The sequence below is a fragment of the Homalodisca vitripennis genome, unplaced genomic scaffold (genome assembly GCF_021130785.1).
Source record: "Homalodisca vitripennis isolate AUS2020 unplaced genomic scaffold, UT_GWSS_2.1 ScUCBcl_4392;HRSCAF=10531, whole genome shotgun sequence".
Taxonomy (NCBI): domain Eukaryota; kingdom Metazoa; phylum Arthropoda; class Insecta; order Hemiptera; family Cicadellidae; genus Homalodisca; species Homalodisca vitripennis.
Window position 1 is genome coordinate 2,005 of NW_025780500.1, and position 16,242 is coordinate 18,246.

Genomic DNA, 16,242 nt, shown 5'->3' on the forward strand with positions numbered 1-16,242 from the left:
TAAATATCATTTTCTGATTAAGATAAATATGTAAAAAGATGAAGAAAATACTAAGTGCTAGTAGATCTTTGTACAGAACTACAACTATAACTTCATTGTGCATTATATTAATTATTAAATGTTAACCAGCGAAATCAATTACATCCATATATTCACAAACATATAACCTGATATACAGTGATAACGATGTATCATTCATTCTATGAAAGTGGTGATCTGTAGTAGCAGAGAATCTATCCTAATATTTGATAATTTTTGTGAAATAGATCTGCACGTCTAAAATGACCAGAATAACCTTAACATAGGATGTTAATACTGCAGTAGAGTGGGGTCAGCATTTATCTAATATAAAGTTGTCTCTTCTAGACATATTTGTAATTATGAAGAAGGAAAAGCTAGGTTATATATCCACAACTTTGTAGTCTTCTTATAAAAATATCCTGCAACAAACCATTTAAAAATAAAAAAATATTGACACAGCGTTTGATTGTGAATATTAGATACTGTCTGAATTAACTAGGGATTTCCGTTAACAAAACATTAAAATTTGATTGACATCACGACAAAAAAATGCACAAAGTTCGTCAGATATGTTTGTAGTATCAAATGGTTTTTGAAGAGAAGGACGATAGCGCTTCACTTGAATTAAAAAAAAATATTTTTTTGTTCTCAAATCTGAAGGAACACTTTTTCTTTAATAGGTGAATTAAATTATTGGCATACATATTTTATGCATGAATTGTAAATTCTATAACATCTGAGATTTGTATCAAACAAAACAATTCTGTACCACAAAATACGTGTTATACTAATTTGTGGTTGGTTATATTACAGGCCATATTGGTTTGATGGTGCCTAATGTGGATGCAGCTTGCGCCAGATTCGAGAAGCTCGGCGTCACATTCAAGAAGAGGCCTAATGATGGTAAGATATCTATTATAATCAATCCTATGAATTTGACATGATTTTTTTCATGTTAACTGTAATATATGGAGTATGGCATTTGGTTATTATATAGTAAAAATTAAATTAAACTTTTGTATTATGTATTGTACCACACTTAGTTTTTGCATTTTAAGTAGTGTCTAATTGAATTGATCAGATACATATAAAAAATGTTTAAGAATGTGAAAAGGTCAGACAGGCATGGTATAATATTAGGGTTATTTATATGACCTTTTTCCTAAGTTATAAAGTTAAATATATTCTAAATAAAGTGCCTCTGAAAGTTAACTATACAGCTAATTTGATGCCTTGTACAGTATAACTGTATTTTTGTACTCTATTTCTAAGGGCTGATGGAATTTCGTTATTGTCTTAATCATCGAGTAAACAAAAATTGAAAAAGTTTTCTGGCACATTCTCATCAGTCTAAAATTGGAATCAGAGTAATTTTTATAGCAAAATTCTGAAAAATTTCAAACGAGTGCTATGTAATCTTTAAACAAAGATATGAGACAGGTAGGTAGAAATTGATTTAAGTCAGTAAATGATTTTTGGAACGCAAAAGAAAGTTCTGTAATCATGAAATGGTAACATGCGACGGTGCCAAGATCATCTTGCCAGTATAGATTCACAATTTCCAAACAAAACAATAATTTATTAAATATTAACATTTCTGCTTGCTGACTTAGCTCAGTAATTTGCCCCCAAAACATGTTGGATTAGGTTGTAATGGGCTATAAAATAATTTCCTTGAGTCAATGTTTTAGCGTAGACTCAACATAAACATTGACTTTCATGTTTATATTATGAAAAACATGTCAAAACATGGTAAATAAATAAATATGTTTACTTGTAGGTAAGATGAAGGGAATTGCTTTTATACAAGATCCTGACGGCTACTGGATTGAGATTTTCAATGCAAAAGGAGTCACTGAAATAGTGAACAATTAAGTAAGTCAATGTAAGTAATTAGTATATGTTATTGATTATATAGCTTTTATCAGCAAATAGATTTTGATTTCATGAATAAGTCACTGTTTTGGCAAATTATATATAAAATTGTGAGTTATTAGCTGCCAAATACTTTGAATTTTACTCTATTGGAACCGTTATGTAGATACAATATGAATCTTATATGTTGTGTTGGAACAAAAATGTAGCATAAATAAATAAAAACATAACTATAGACATTTTTCATATTATTTATTGATGTTGCAGTAAAACTTTATCATGTTGGTTTGATAACTGATATTTGTTTTTATACTTTGTGTGTTCAACCATTAAAACATTAGATTGAACAAGCTCGAGGGGTGGCCACCGAAACCCAGTACAGTGGAGTCCCGCTAATCCGAACACGTGTAATCCAAATGTAGGTTAATCCGAACAGGTCCAGGAGGAATTATTTATAACGATAATGAACAGTTGTAGGAACTAATTACTTAAAAAATGAAAATGGGTGCATCATTTCGTACATAAACAATTAATTAAATAGACATACAGTATTTTATTAACCTTTTCGCCACGTAAATCGACAATAGTCGACTCACCGTTTTTTCTGTTCGCCGCGTAAATTGACTTTAGTCCACGGCAGCAGAAAAACTTCTCCGTTGGCTGTGTAAGTCGACTATAGTCCCAAGTGAGTAAACGCCATATTCACTGCCTTCTGTAAAGTGCTACAGCCGCGCGGCAAATATTTGAACTAAACTAGTCACATGACGATGTTGGCAGTTGTTCGGGATCGCGTCTGCTGCTTTTGCCGTGTTTACTAACATTAAACATTGGTTATGTTTGGTTATTTGTTTTGATTTATTGTATTCATATTGTTTAGTTTTTATTGCTTAATATTTTAATGCAAGTAAGTGTTTTAACATTAAAAAGTGTTGTGTTACTGTAGTGAATATCTTACAACAAAAAGGCTGTGATTGTTAGGTATGTAGGCTAGTCAGGGACAATAGTTTTTACAAATTTCTAGCCTGTTGAGGTTATCCTGTTTAATAATGGAACAAATAACCGATGATGAGATTAATGAATATTTGAATCATGGTAATGAAGACTCAGATTTTGAAATAGGTGATAACAATGTAGACTATTCTTCTGAAAGTGATATAGATGATCCATTAGATGAAAATAGTCCTAGAGCATCTAGGCCTAAATCTCAACAAAACAATGCTACTTTGTGGGATGAAATTCAAATAGGTTCTAACATAGTAGTAGACAAAATACCTAAATTTACACTTTGTGATACACCTAAGGTCAAATTTGAAAACCTAACTCCAACTGAATCATTTCATAAATTCTTTCCTGAAGCAATCTATAAATATGTAGCTGAACAGACAAATATTTATTCTTTACAATGTTGTGATGTAACAACTGACATTCCCAAACGTTCTAGACTACACCAACTAAAAGAAATCGATGAAAGGGACATGAAAGCTTTTGTAGCAACGCAAATTTCAATGGGACTCATTCATAAGCCAAACGAAGAATCATATTTTCAAGACGGCTTTTGGCTGACAAAAACTCCGGCATTTTCCAAAATATTTTCTAGAGACCAATATCAACTAATCAAGTCTTTTTTGCATTTCAATGATAATAGCAATCAGGTGTCAAAGGGTAATCCTGGATATGATCCACTGCTCAAAATAAGGCCCTTGATAGATTTTGTTTCTAAAACATATCTAGACAACTATGAGCCTGGAGAGGCACTTTCTATAGATGAAAGTATGGTTAAATTTAAAGGTAGGCTATCCTTCAAACAATATCTCCCAAGCAAGCCATCAACAAAATGGGGAATCAAGGTATGGTCGCTCTGTGACTCTTCAAATGGATTTCTGTTGAGATTCAAGGTGTATACTGGGAAAGAAACCGACAGTAAAGATGAGGGCCTGGGTAGTAGAGTTGTAAAAGATTTGTTACTAGGTTTTGAATCTACTAACAGAATCATATACATGGACAATTTCTACTCTAGTGTTGATTTATTCAACGACCTGAGGTTGAGTGGGTTGGGAGCATGTGGTACGGTGAGAGCAAACCGAAAAAATTTGCCTGCACAAATGAAAAATTTGAAGAAAAAGAAAGGTGACTTCCCAACAACATGGATTAGAGAATCTAAGGATATGATAGCATGTTCCTGGCAAGATACAGGAAAAGTAAACATGCTCTCTACTGTAGGTGACACTGGAGTAAAATTAATTGAAGTCAGATCAAAGACAGGCAGACGAGAAGTCACAAAGCCCAATATTCAAGTACTGTACAACAAAAATATGGGTGGAGTAGACTTATTTGACAAGTTTTGTTCTACATATCCTTATGGCCATAAATCAATGAAATGGTACCACCCCCTATGGCATTTTGTCATTGAAATTGCATTGATAAATGGCTGCATAGCTTATAATATGCAAAATGGTGTAAGATCTCTAACCCACAAAAAGTTTCGAGAACAGGTTATTGACGGGTTACTAAGTGCATGGCAACCTAGAACTGCAATCCGACGTGGTCGAAAATTGAGCAACCCTCTTGATGACAGACTATCAGGGAAAATCCATTTTATCAGCCAATATGGAGATAAAAACCACAAACCCAACTGTGCTGTTTGTAGTATCCTACCATCATGCTGCACCAAAAAAGGGAAAGGCACGTGTAAAAGAAAGCAAACATCGTATTTTTGTAAAACTTGCCAGGATGAGCCACCCCTGTGCATAGTTCCTTGTTTTGAAATTTATCACTCTATAAAGATTTATAAGAAAACTTGCAATTGCTAAAAACCAAGACAATCTTGTAAGGCTATAAGAGAATGTTTGCATATTGGACAACATTTTTGCATTTTTTATGTTTAGGCCTACTAACTTGTATTTATTGTGACTTATTACTTGAAACTATTAAAAAAGTAAATTGAAGAATGAATAGTTTTAACTTTGTGTAAATAATTCTAAATGTATAAAAGTGAGTGTTGTGAGACATGGACTCCCTGCTACTTCTGCGCCTCGTGCGAATCACCACATTTTCAGCTTTACTGGTAAATTTATATTATTATGTACAAATTACTTGTTACACAATATCATATATGGGTGTATGTACAATTAAATTATGATATAAAGTTCATTCAGACTGCACATCAACCGACGTATACAATTTAATATTTTTTTTACAAATTTTTTGATAAAATAACTAAAAAACATGTATTATTCACCATAAAAAAATTTTAATGTTGCGTTTTTCTTACTAAAACATGTGTATAACATCTCAAGGAACCAAAATAATAATGTTTAATAATTGTAGGAAAAAAAATTTTTTTTTGTCAAAAAATGTAAATCTTGGAACAGTGTTGGTTTATTAATTCGCGGCGAAAAGGTTAAGACAAATTGTGTACGGTACAGTACATAAATAATGAAGTTAAATACAGTACCAAATTGAAACTTATAGGTTAAGTATGAGTTAAATTACTGTATTAAGAAGTGAAATCAAACAAAAATTGGACGTACAGTACTGATATTATTATTGAGTACAATATTAATTGTTAAAAGACATAAATTCAGTTATTGTCTTCTGTCGCATTGAAGAGAGTCTATTGGATGATGTGTAGTTTCGCCATCGTGTCATAAACATGATATTGGCAGGTGTAGCAGTAGCCTGTTGCTCTAAGTATCGTAGTGCAAGATTAAGCGCTGCTGCACCGTCTGCGTGTGGCACCAACTCTCCTTTATCACCCAGGTTCTCGTCGTCACTTCCTTCCTCCTCACACTCGATTGATTCTTGAGTGACTGCCACAACTATGTCGTGATCAGTTAGGAATTCGGAGCACGCACCATCTGCTACCATCCATTCATTGACGTCCGTTTCAACTGCTTTCTCGCAACCAGGAATTGCTTAAACTAGCCGTAACACATTTTCTCTATCGTTGTCTGCTTGGTTGTCTTGGAACGCAAGGGTAGACCATAGTTTTGTCCAAGACTTCCTCAAAGTTTGGTCTGTAATGTTCTCCCAAGAATCAGCAATCCAATACACAATATCCTTGATGTTAGTTTGTTTTATTTTTTGAACCAAAGAGACTGTTTCATCTTCAATCAGGGTTCGCAAAAACTGCTTGCGGTATTTAAGTTTAAGTGATTGCAACACACCTTGGTCCATTGGCTGCAATAAGGCTGTAACATTTGGAGATAAAAATGATACTTTAATTTCACCACTAGAAAGTTCTTCGGTGTTTGGGTGCGATGGCGCATTGTCAATCAAGAGAATAGCATGTGGGGGTAAATCATTGTCATTACTGAATTGTTGGACACGGGGTACAAACTCGTCATGAAACCATTGTTTAAACAACTGTCCATTCATTCATGCTTTTTTTCTGGTTCCTGTAATAAACTGGCAATGAGTTCATATTGACATTTTTGAAAGCTCTAGGTCTAGCAGATTTCCCTATCAACATTAGTGGAAGCTTGTGATTACCAGCAGCATTAGAACATGCCATTATTGTTACTCGATCTTTGCTCATTTTAAAACCAGGAGCATGGATTTCTTCTTTAGACGCCAAACTCTTTGTTGGCAGTGCTCTAAAGTTGAGGCCGGTTTCATCAGCATTATAAATTTGCTGTGGAGAATAATTTCCATCCAATATCAAAGTTTCAAATGTACTCATGTATTCCCTTGCTGCATCGTGGTCAGATGAAAGTTGTTCTCCTGTAATTGTCAACTGCCGTATTCCATGGCGCTTCTTCCATTGGTCTAGCCACCCAGTACTAGCATGAAAACATTCACCGCTGTTCATTAATTAATTCAATTGAATTGCCTTTTCTTGAACAATAGGCCCACTTAAAGGAGTTCCTCTCTCCCTTTCCTGGGAAAACCAAACAAAAAGCGCTTCATCCACTTTATCATACTGGGATTGCTTCACTGTTTGTCTGTTTTCAAGATTCTGAAGTAGCACAATATTGTTCAAGCTTTGCACAATTTTTCCTCCAATCACAAATTGTAGATTTGCCAACATTAAACTCTGTTGCCAATTTAGTCACACTTTCACTCTTATCTAAATGCTGTAGGGCGTCTAGCTTTTTAAGAGTGACGGTAGTATGCTTTCGCATACTCGCCATAGCAATCAGCTCTCACACTTTTAGTACGCAAATAATCACAACAGTGGAATCGATGTTTGCACTGAGATGACAGACGACACACTGCAGACTACAGCGCAATGTGCGGCTATTCTATGAGTCAGTATGTGTATTTTTGGCACGCCGCGCCGTGGGAGGGGAAGTACAGTCTAACCCGTAGCGCGTGGACCCGTACAATATCCAGTACGCTCACATTGCTTAACAATAGAACTCTCACACTAAATACGGTAAATATGCTTAGTATTCGCAAACACGTTTATTTGTCAAGAAATACAATGCAACAGTCAAAAAACATGTTTTAATAAACAATGTTGATAATTCTATAACAAAATAGACCCATTCTCAAGTTTAGAACCGTATTTTTCTGTAATTCTGGCTAATCCGAACAATCACATAATCCGAATAGGGCTCGGTCCCAATTAGGTCGGATAACGGGACTCTGTATTACAAATTCTGATGAATTTCTTAGATTATGTGAAAACTTACTGTTACTAAGTTGTAATTTTTGCAATAATGGGATTTCAATTGACAATATTCCTTATTGATATAATCTTGGAGAACAGTACATTGCGTCACTTTAAAAATAAAATAGATTTATTTATTATAATGAATATCTTTTTTGTGGGTTGAGAAATTCTTTTTCAGTGTAGAAGTGTCTTGCTTGTAGCCATTGTGTCATAATCCTTTTGCAGTGCTGTGGAGGCTCTTTATGCAGGTATTCCGGAAGGTGGTTGAAGTAAATTGCTCCTTTGTAGGATAGTTTTTTTTCTCAAAAAGACTTAAATGATGAGGTGGTAGAGTGAATTTAATGGCATTACGGGGTTGTTGTTTAGATGTTGATCTCTGTGCCTGGTCTGTTCTGAGCCGACTACATGGAGGATTACTTCTCGGATATTAAGAGTTACAACAGTGAGGATGTTAAATTCGTTTAAAGTTTCTTTGCAGCTCTCCTGAAATTGAAGTCCTTCTAGGCATTTTAGGGCTCTCTTTTGTTGTATGAGTACCCTTTCCAAATTGTTGTTTGTAGCTCCTTCCCAAAGCGTCATTCCATATTGTAGGTGTGATTCAAACAATGCAAAGTAGCCTATCTTAGCTGTGTGTATATCACTCACTTGTTTTATTCTTTGGATCACATAGGTGTCTGAACATAATTTTTTGCATAGCTGATCAGTATGGGGTTTCCAAATTAGACTTGAGGCCACTACAATCCTAAGAGGTTTTGTTTCCTTTTTAGCTGATATGTCAGTTCTGTCAGATTTATGTATTTATATTTGCAGAAAAGTTTAATTGTACATTTTAATTATCATTCAGAACTAAGTAATTTGAGGAATAATATTTTTTAATCATGTTTAAAGTGGGTATTTATGTTTTCTGAGAGTTGTTTGGTTGATTGCCTGATAAGGTAGTAACTGTATTGTCTGCATACATTACTGTGTAGCAAGTCTGTTGCAATTGGTTGGGAAGGTCGTTGGTGAGCAGAAGAAACATAACTGGTCCCAAGAGCGATCCTTGTGGTACTCCTCTTTGCACATCAGCAAGCCGTGATTGAAGCTTTTGCATTAGTCCTCGGTTTACTGAACTTCAACTAGCTGCCTCCTGTCATTTAGAGAGCTCCAGAACCATTCTGTTTCTGTTCCTTCTATGTCTAATGTGTTAAGCTTTTGTAGTAAGTAATTGTAATTTAGGCAATCAAAAGCCTTATTTAAGTCCAGGAACAAGCTAGTTACGATACAGCCCTCTTTTGGTCGGTCAATTATGTAGTCCATTAGCTGTATCAGGGAGCTAGCTGTAGATATTCCCTTTATGAACCCCTGTTGTCGGCTTATGAGCAGGTTGTGGTAAGAGCCTTTCAAGTGCTGTTTTTTCTATAATTTTGGGAAGGTAAAGGTGAGGGAGATGGGCTAGTAGCTGCTTGTATTTGTAGGTTGTCCACATTTGCGTTTTGGGCAAACTTTTGTTATTTTCAGTGTACCTGAGAAGATTCAGTGTTAAAAAGATGTATTTATTATTTCAGATATAGGGGTGCTTAGTTCAGATTTATAACTTTTAATTAATTTTGTGGATATTTTATCCATGCCGGTTGAGGTTATGGTTTATATGGCTTTATCTAAATCTTTCTTTGTTACAAGTTTAAATTGAAAACTATTTGTTATTGGTTGTGGGGGTATAGCTTTTTTTGTGGTTTTCATTTGGTTGTTTTGAAGGGTTTTCTGTTCAAATGTAGAATGAAGTTGAAACAATTTACTATTTCTATGGGATTTTTAATAGTAGTACGATTTGATTTCAGAAATAGTTGTTTGTCTGAGTTGTAGGTAGGTAGCTTTTCTTTCATTGTTTATTATATGCCAAATAGTCTTGGACTAATTATTGGACCTGTTAATTTGACCCGTTGTTCTTCCTTTCTAAGAGCTTGAAGGTTGTTATACTTTTTTGCGGCTGCTGTCTCTGCATTGTCTTGAGGTCTCGGATATGCAGGTTATTTAGCCATGTGCATTCCAAATCCCATGCTTGTGTGTGAGCGTGTTACTTTACTTTGTTTATTGTTAAAGGGCAGATTTCATTGGGAGTTGATTATATACTGAGTTGGCGTCTTCTATTTGCAGTACATTGTTCCAGTTTTGTGTGGTTAGTGTAGTTCTGAAGTAGTTTGTTATTATTTTGTTAAAATCAAGAGTTAAAAACTCAATGTTAAAACAATCATATCTAATATTTTTACATGAATCCAATTGAATTTACTAAATAAAGAAATGTAAAAATTAAAGATAGGCTGATACTAAGAAAATTCTATTCTGATTCTGATACCAATAACCAATATTGTGGTCTTGATTCTGAATTTGATACAGATTCATTAGTATTTATCTGAAAGTATATATATCCGAGGTATAAGTATACAGTCATGTGCAAATTAATCTGAACAGAGAGGTAAATTTGGATTTTCGGCGTTGGCCAACCTGCAGATGTGGTGTTATTTCTTTTGTACATGTGATTCATTTTTTCTACATCAGTACAACACTTTTTGAGGTTATGTTTATGTTTGCACATGGTTAAGTGATATTACTGTCTTTGTTTTGTCATTTTTTAACCTTCCAATTATTTTGGTGAGTTCTTGGGTTATTTTTGATATTAGTTTATTATGGATCTAACTCCTAAGAAATGAAGCAAGATTGTAACTCTGCATGAACACACTTCTTTGACTCAAAGACAGATTGCTGAACAATGTGGTGTTAATTTGGGCTCTGTAAATAATATTATTAAGTTAAAAAACGTAACCAGATCAATATCTCCTAAAAGAAAAGGGTTTTGTGGAAGAAAAATAAAAGCTACAACCAAAGATGATGCAATTTTGTTAAGAAATAGTAAACTTCACCCTGAAAAAAACAGTTTTGATCTTAAAAAAGATGCTGGGGTTCATATTCATGACTCAACAGTCAGAAGACGTCTTTTGGCCGTTAACAGAAAAGCCAGAAGGCCAAGGAAAAAACAACTGTTAACAGTCGCTATGATGAAAAAACGGTTGGCTTGGGCCAAAAAGTACAAATTTTGGAAAGTTGAGAATTGGAGGAAGGTTTTATTTTCTGACGAGAGTCATTTTGAAGTCCAAGGTAGGAAGTTGTCCCATGTAAGAAGGTCAGATAATGAACCTATGTCACCGAAACATTTGCAACAAACAGTAAAACACCCAGTTAAAAAAATGTTTTGGGGTTGTTTTTCGTTTTTCGGCTTAGGGCCTTTGGTACCAATATCTGGAATGATGAACAGTGAGAAATATATCCCTATTCTACAAAGCAGAGTGATTCCTGAACTTAAAAAACTAGAAGCTGACTATCACGTAAAATATCCTGTGTTTCAACAAGATCTTGCACCCTGACACGCATCCAAGGTAGTTAAAAAAATTCATGGATGAACAGGGTATTTTGTGCTTGGAATGGCCTTGGAAACTCGCCTGATGTCAATCCAATATAAAATCTCTGGTCCATTTGTAAGAAAGATTAAGAAAAAAGGACTGCACAACTAAAGAAAAGATGATTTCAGCCCTGATTCAGGTTTGGTTTCATGACCTTGAAATTCAAGAAATGTGCAAGAAACTGGTTGATTCAATGCCAAAAAGACTTGAAATGTTAATACAAGCAAAAGGAGGCCACATTAAGTATTAAATGTAAGTATAATGTGAAAACTTATGTAATTAGCCTAATAAATGTTTGTTTTTAACTGAAATTGGTTTTGTTCAGATTAATTTGCTTATGACTGTAAGTACTACATCTAATACATTTTAAAAACGTGTTTAAACAATTTTTAAATTAATTAATCTATTTTCTTTTGAAGTTATTAGTGTAATATTAAGTGTTAATAACTAAATTTTGTAAATTTTGTAGGTGCACATGCTCAAAGAAGAGACTGAAAGCAGGTGAATTTACACTACTGATTCATTGTAAAAGATATCTGTATCAAATTGCACGACAAATTTTAGTTAGTAAAAATTGTTTTATTTAGCATTAAATATAACTACTACTATAGCAAGAAACATTTAATGACATTATAAATTTAAATGATGTAAGTGCCGTATACATTAATTAGAGAAAAAGTTTGTTATTTTGCTTCTTTTCACTTCCAGCAGTTGAAAATTAGTTTCAGTATTTTAATTTATAAAAATAGATTTACATTAACATTAGATTTGTTAATGCTATACACTAAATCACATTTGATGTTGTAAAATTGTATTGAGTATATTACATAACAATTTTATGTATATTTACAATCGTGAGCATTATTTGCTATTTCAGTGCCATGTTAATGTTCACAGTATTTGAATGTTTATTATATTATTGTTTAAAGGTACTGTATTTTGTATTTGAATGAAATCCTTGCTATTTTCAATAATATCTTGCCCAGACTTGAATAGTACTAACAGTGTTTTTGACATAAACATTTTAAGATGTAATAAAATATTGTGATACTAGCTACGTTAGTCTTTTGAAATGCTGTACTTATCAATAGGTAATATCTAGATTTAAACCGGAATTGCATAATCGAATCCCACAAATTTAGAAAAAAACTATTTTAAAATAGTAAAAGTTGTATAAGATTAAATATAATTCTATTACGTAGTTACCCTGGAATAAATTTTTATATTGAAACATCGAAATGCTATTGACTAAAAATGTATTATTTATAGAACATAATATATAGAGTAATATAAAAAATTAAATGTCATTTTCATTATTTTTCTGTTATTTGTACTCTGCAAATATTGGTATAATATGTTATTAAAAAGTTTATATTTTCTACATTGGAACTTATTTTACCCTTTACTCCATTAGAAATTTTTTTAAGCTAGAGATGTGAGACTTTTCATCTAAAAATTAGCGATTTAACTCTAAAGTTTTTAAAACATTTGGATTAGCAACTGTAATATTAAAATAATATTATTTTGTAATATTATCCATAAGTAAAATTTAAATTAGACAGAAAAGATTATATTCACCATTAAGAAATAGAAGAAGCAGTACTAGCAGGAAACATGTCTGCATGCTTTTGTTTTATTACGCAACAAATAATCTCATTTATTCCTTATATTTACTAACAAGACCATTTTATCTTCAGTGGTAACATTTTAATTATACATACAAATAAACAGCTGAAGGTGTGCACAAACTCTACAGGCTTAGGTTTGGAATGACTAAATTTCTGTTTTGATTTTGGTTTTAAAATAATTATTTCAAACTCTTTCATACCACTATGAAAGCTTGTTTGTTATTAAGAAATATAGTATACCTATTATGAGCGAGTCTGTAGATTTAACTGATACTGACATCCAGAATCTTTGCCAAGAACCTAATGTTGACACTAAGGTAGGATTACCTGTTGAAATGTGTAATTTGAATGTGACTCATAAAAGCAACGTAATCATGGATACAAACGTTTACATTTTACATACTAGAAATATAATTTTTAGCGTTCTACAAAATATTAGTTTTTTTATTGTGGATAGTCTAGCTTGGGACATTATTTGGGTTTACTTGGATTTAATCGAATTTCTTATAAGAAACTAAAATATGTTAACACATTGACTCCTATAAAGATACATAGCTTAACTAATCTCAAGATGTCACTGTACTTTCATACTGGTTGAGTTTGTGCCACTTTTAACCATGTAATGGCGAAAATCTCATAAAAACTTACACTACTTACACTCTACGGATGGGCATTTTTGTACCGTATAAAACTGATGTTCACTGTAGCCTTAGTAAGTAGTAAGGCAGCAGTTTTCTGAGGTCATGGATCCAAGTCTGGGATGGTCAATAAAAAAATTGTGAATTGGTTTTCCCTTACTAACATTTGGTACACAATTTAAAAAAATGCCATTGGCATTTAACTCTTCAGGAATACTTTAGTTTTACCATCTGTCTGCATGATTAACAGTGTAGTCCAGTCAATTTAGACATTGACCCTTGCAAAAATTCCCAGAAAGCTGAAAATTTGTATAGATGTTTGGGACACCATTGTTATGAATTTGTGAAAAGTCCCCATCAGTCCCATGTCTGTGCAAAAGTTTTTTATTCAAGGTTAAATTTAGTTACACCAGTCATAGGATGTAAAAACAGTATTTGATTGAACAGATTGAATATCTTCTCGAATAATTAATTGCTGCCGCAGTTGCTAGGGCCTTCAATCATTCTTCTTTGCCTTTAGGGTTTTTTCTTTTCACTCCAAGCTTGATTGATATATTATAATAATTACTAAGAAAACATACAAATATTAATTGTCCTTGTTTCTCAGTAATAATGACTCTATTACTATAATTAAGCTTCAATCGTAATTTAATTGTTCTGTTATCAACACTTAAATTTGTACAAATATTGTTTAATTCCTCTTATGTAAACTGGTGGTCATCACTACTTCCAATATATGAAAATATTTCCTCCATGGCGAGATTCAATGCTTCATCTTGAGGACGACTGACTTGACGTCTAGTGGTCGGGTTTAAAAATGAAAACAAAGCAATCATTATGGTATCATTGAGGTTGCTTCAGCAGCAACTAAATCGTGTTCAAACCCGATGCGAGCAACAATAGTTTTTCGGTGTCATCAGAACGAGACTAAGCTGATTTCATAACTGAGTCTTTAAATAAAAGAGTTGTAACGTTACAAATTTTACGAGATTTCTGTGCTTGTTTCTTTTCGTGTTCTCATTCATCGCCGCGAAATAAACAACAATTTTTAAAAGAAAAATATGACTCACTTACACATGCTCTAGTACGAGGAGAACTTTTTGAGAGTTACTAGCTGATTCCTCTTCATGTTGTTTTGCTGCTGAAATTGTACTCTTTCGAAGTGTATTGTTTACGACACTGCACATGAATTGTCACTGAATTTACATTCTTCAAGTAATCAGTAAATTGATCCCCCCCTTTTGAATACTCGTGTTAATTAATGTCTTCATGCTACAATCAACAGTAACACATTCACTTGAAGATAAAATTTTAGTGTAAATAAAACAGAATTACGACATATTTTCAACAAAAAGTGAATACAGCACAAACTTTAGCAGGGAATATTTGAAATAACTAAGTATTTTCACTGCAAAGGAATTTTTATGACTAACGGTTAAAACCACGTTTTATGATTTGGAGTTTTTCATAAACAAAAAATAATAATTTTTAGATTTTTTATTTTATATTAAAGTATTGTGACATTGGTAATATATTTTGATTTGTCACTTTGTCATATATGTACTATAGAATCATTTAGACTCTGTCCTTTATACATACATATCCCTTAGTCAATGCTTTTGTGTAAAATAACAATAAAAAAAATGTATTACTAGTGCATCAAATTTTTAAAATCTAAAAAATACTCAAAAAACAAAATAAAAGTAAAAAAACAATTCAGAAACAATAAACATTATCATTGTTGCTTTGTAAGTACTTATAATATTAAGTATTTCACCTCACTATTTTGCACAGTAAATACTGAGTCCAACTAAAGTACCATCTCTCCCCCTAAAATTTTGATCATTTGAGAATTACTTTAAAATTCCCTTTAGGTATATATAATAACATCAGCTGTGGATGTTTTTATGAATTTCAAAACTATTCCATCTCCCTCTAAATGGGTCTTTGTGGTAACTTCAAAATTGTAAATGGGACAACCCGTACAGTAATAATACAAATTGAAGGTCTAGATAAGATACAGTAATAAAACAACACTTGAAAAGCAATACAGAATACCTATACAAAAGACAAAACTATTCAAATTTCTACCACATATCTAAGAAGTTAACATTTGAGTGAAAGTAAAATTATAATATCTATTAGACCTTTTGTTAAGAGGTGTCAACTTAAAAGCATGTAATTTCAAAACTTTTCTTATTTGATTTTGATTAATATGAAATACAAAACAAGAATAAGGTAAATGAAGATTGTTCTGTTTGTTGCATAAGCTGATAGATAAGTGATATCACATAAATCAAAATGAGAAATTGTTTTAATTGTAAGAAATCAGTGAGCACAATGTTAAAAATGAAACAAAATGTTTTGACAGTGACATAGTTCGTCTTGTATTGTATTTAACATCATCTTCTTTTGTTAAAATTGATATATAATCAGAGTTTCTGAGTGAAACGCAAATGAATGAGCATTATTGTAAGATGTAGTGATAAGAGTTGTTTAATAATAATTTTACTCGTTGTCATAACTTATTATTATAAATACAGATGATGAATTAAAACCTATTTTGAATTTTTTGTGCCTTTTACACAATGTTAAAAATTAAACTCGAGTTGATAAATGACGTACAAATATTAAATTAAAGTTTATCTAACTTTAACTTTGAAATAAATGAAAATTTGATTAGTTGGCATATTAGTTGAAGGGGCATAGTTGTAATGATAGAGAAATTAGAATGAATCATGAAACCAGAAATACATCTTTATTCATGGGCAACTCCACAACTTTTTCTGAACCAAATAAAATTTGCAATACATCACAAAATATGGGTTATGCTGACTGCATGAGCAGATGTTTAGGGTATGAGAACTATGAGAAGCAAAGGATGGGTGTTTTAAGAGGAGCGTAAATCATAGCAATTTCATTTCTTGCTGTATTGATAGGTTCTTTTTCCACATTGTTGTTTACAGTTAAGGGAGAGCTGAACATGGGGAATGGTAGTAATGGACTACTGCAATTTATTGTCAATT

The 16,242-nt window shown here is 32.5% G+C and overlaps 1 long non-coding RNA gene across 2 annotated transcripts; it reads left to right on the forward strand.

The window, feature by feature from the left end:
- The first annotated feature begins 834 nt into the window (after window positions 1-834).
- LOC124372928 lies at window positions 835-11,882 on the forward strand. Of its 2 annotated transcripts, none has more exons than XR_006923378.1 (3): window positions 835-924; window positions 1,802-1,906; window positions 11,420-11,882. It is a non-coding gene; the product is annotated as an uncharacterized LOC124372928 (long non-coding RNA). The 2 variants fall into 2 exon arrangements; XR_006923377.1 differs by having other exon boundaries at window positions 1,802-1,896.
- The last annotated feature ends 4,360 nt before the right edge of the window (window positions 11,883-16,242 follow it).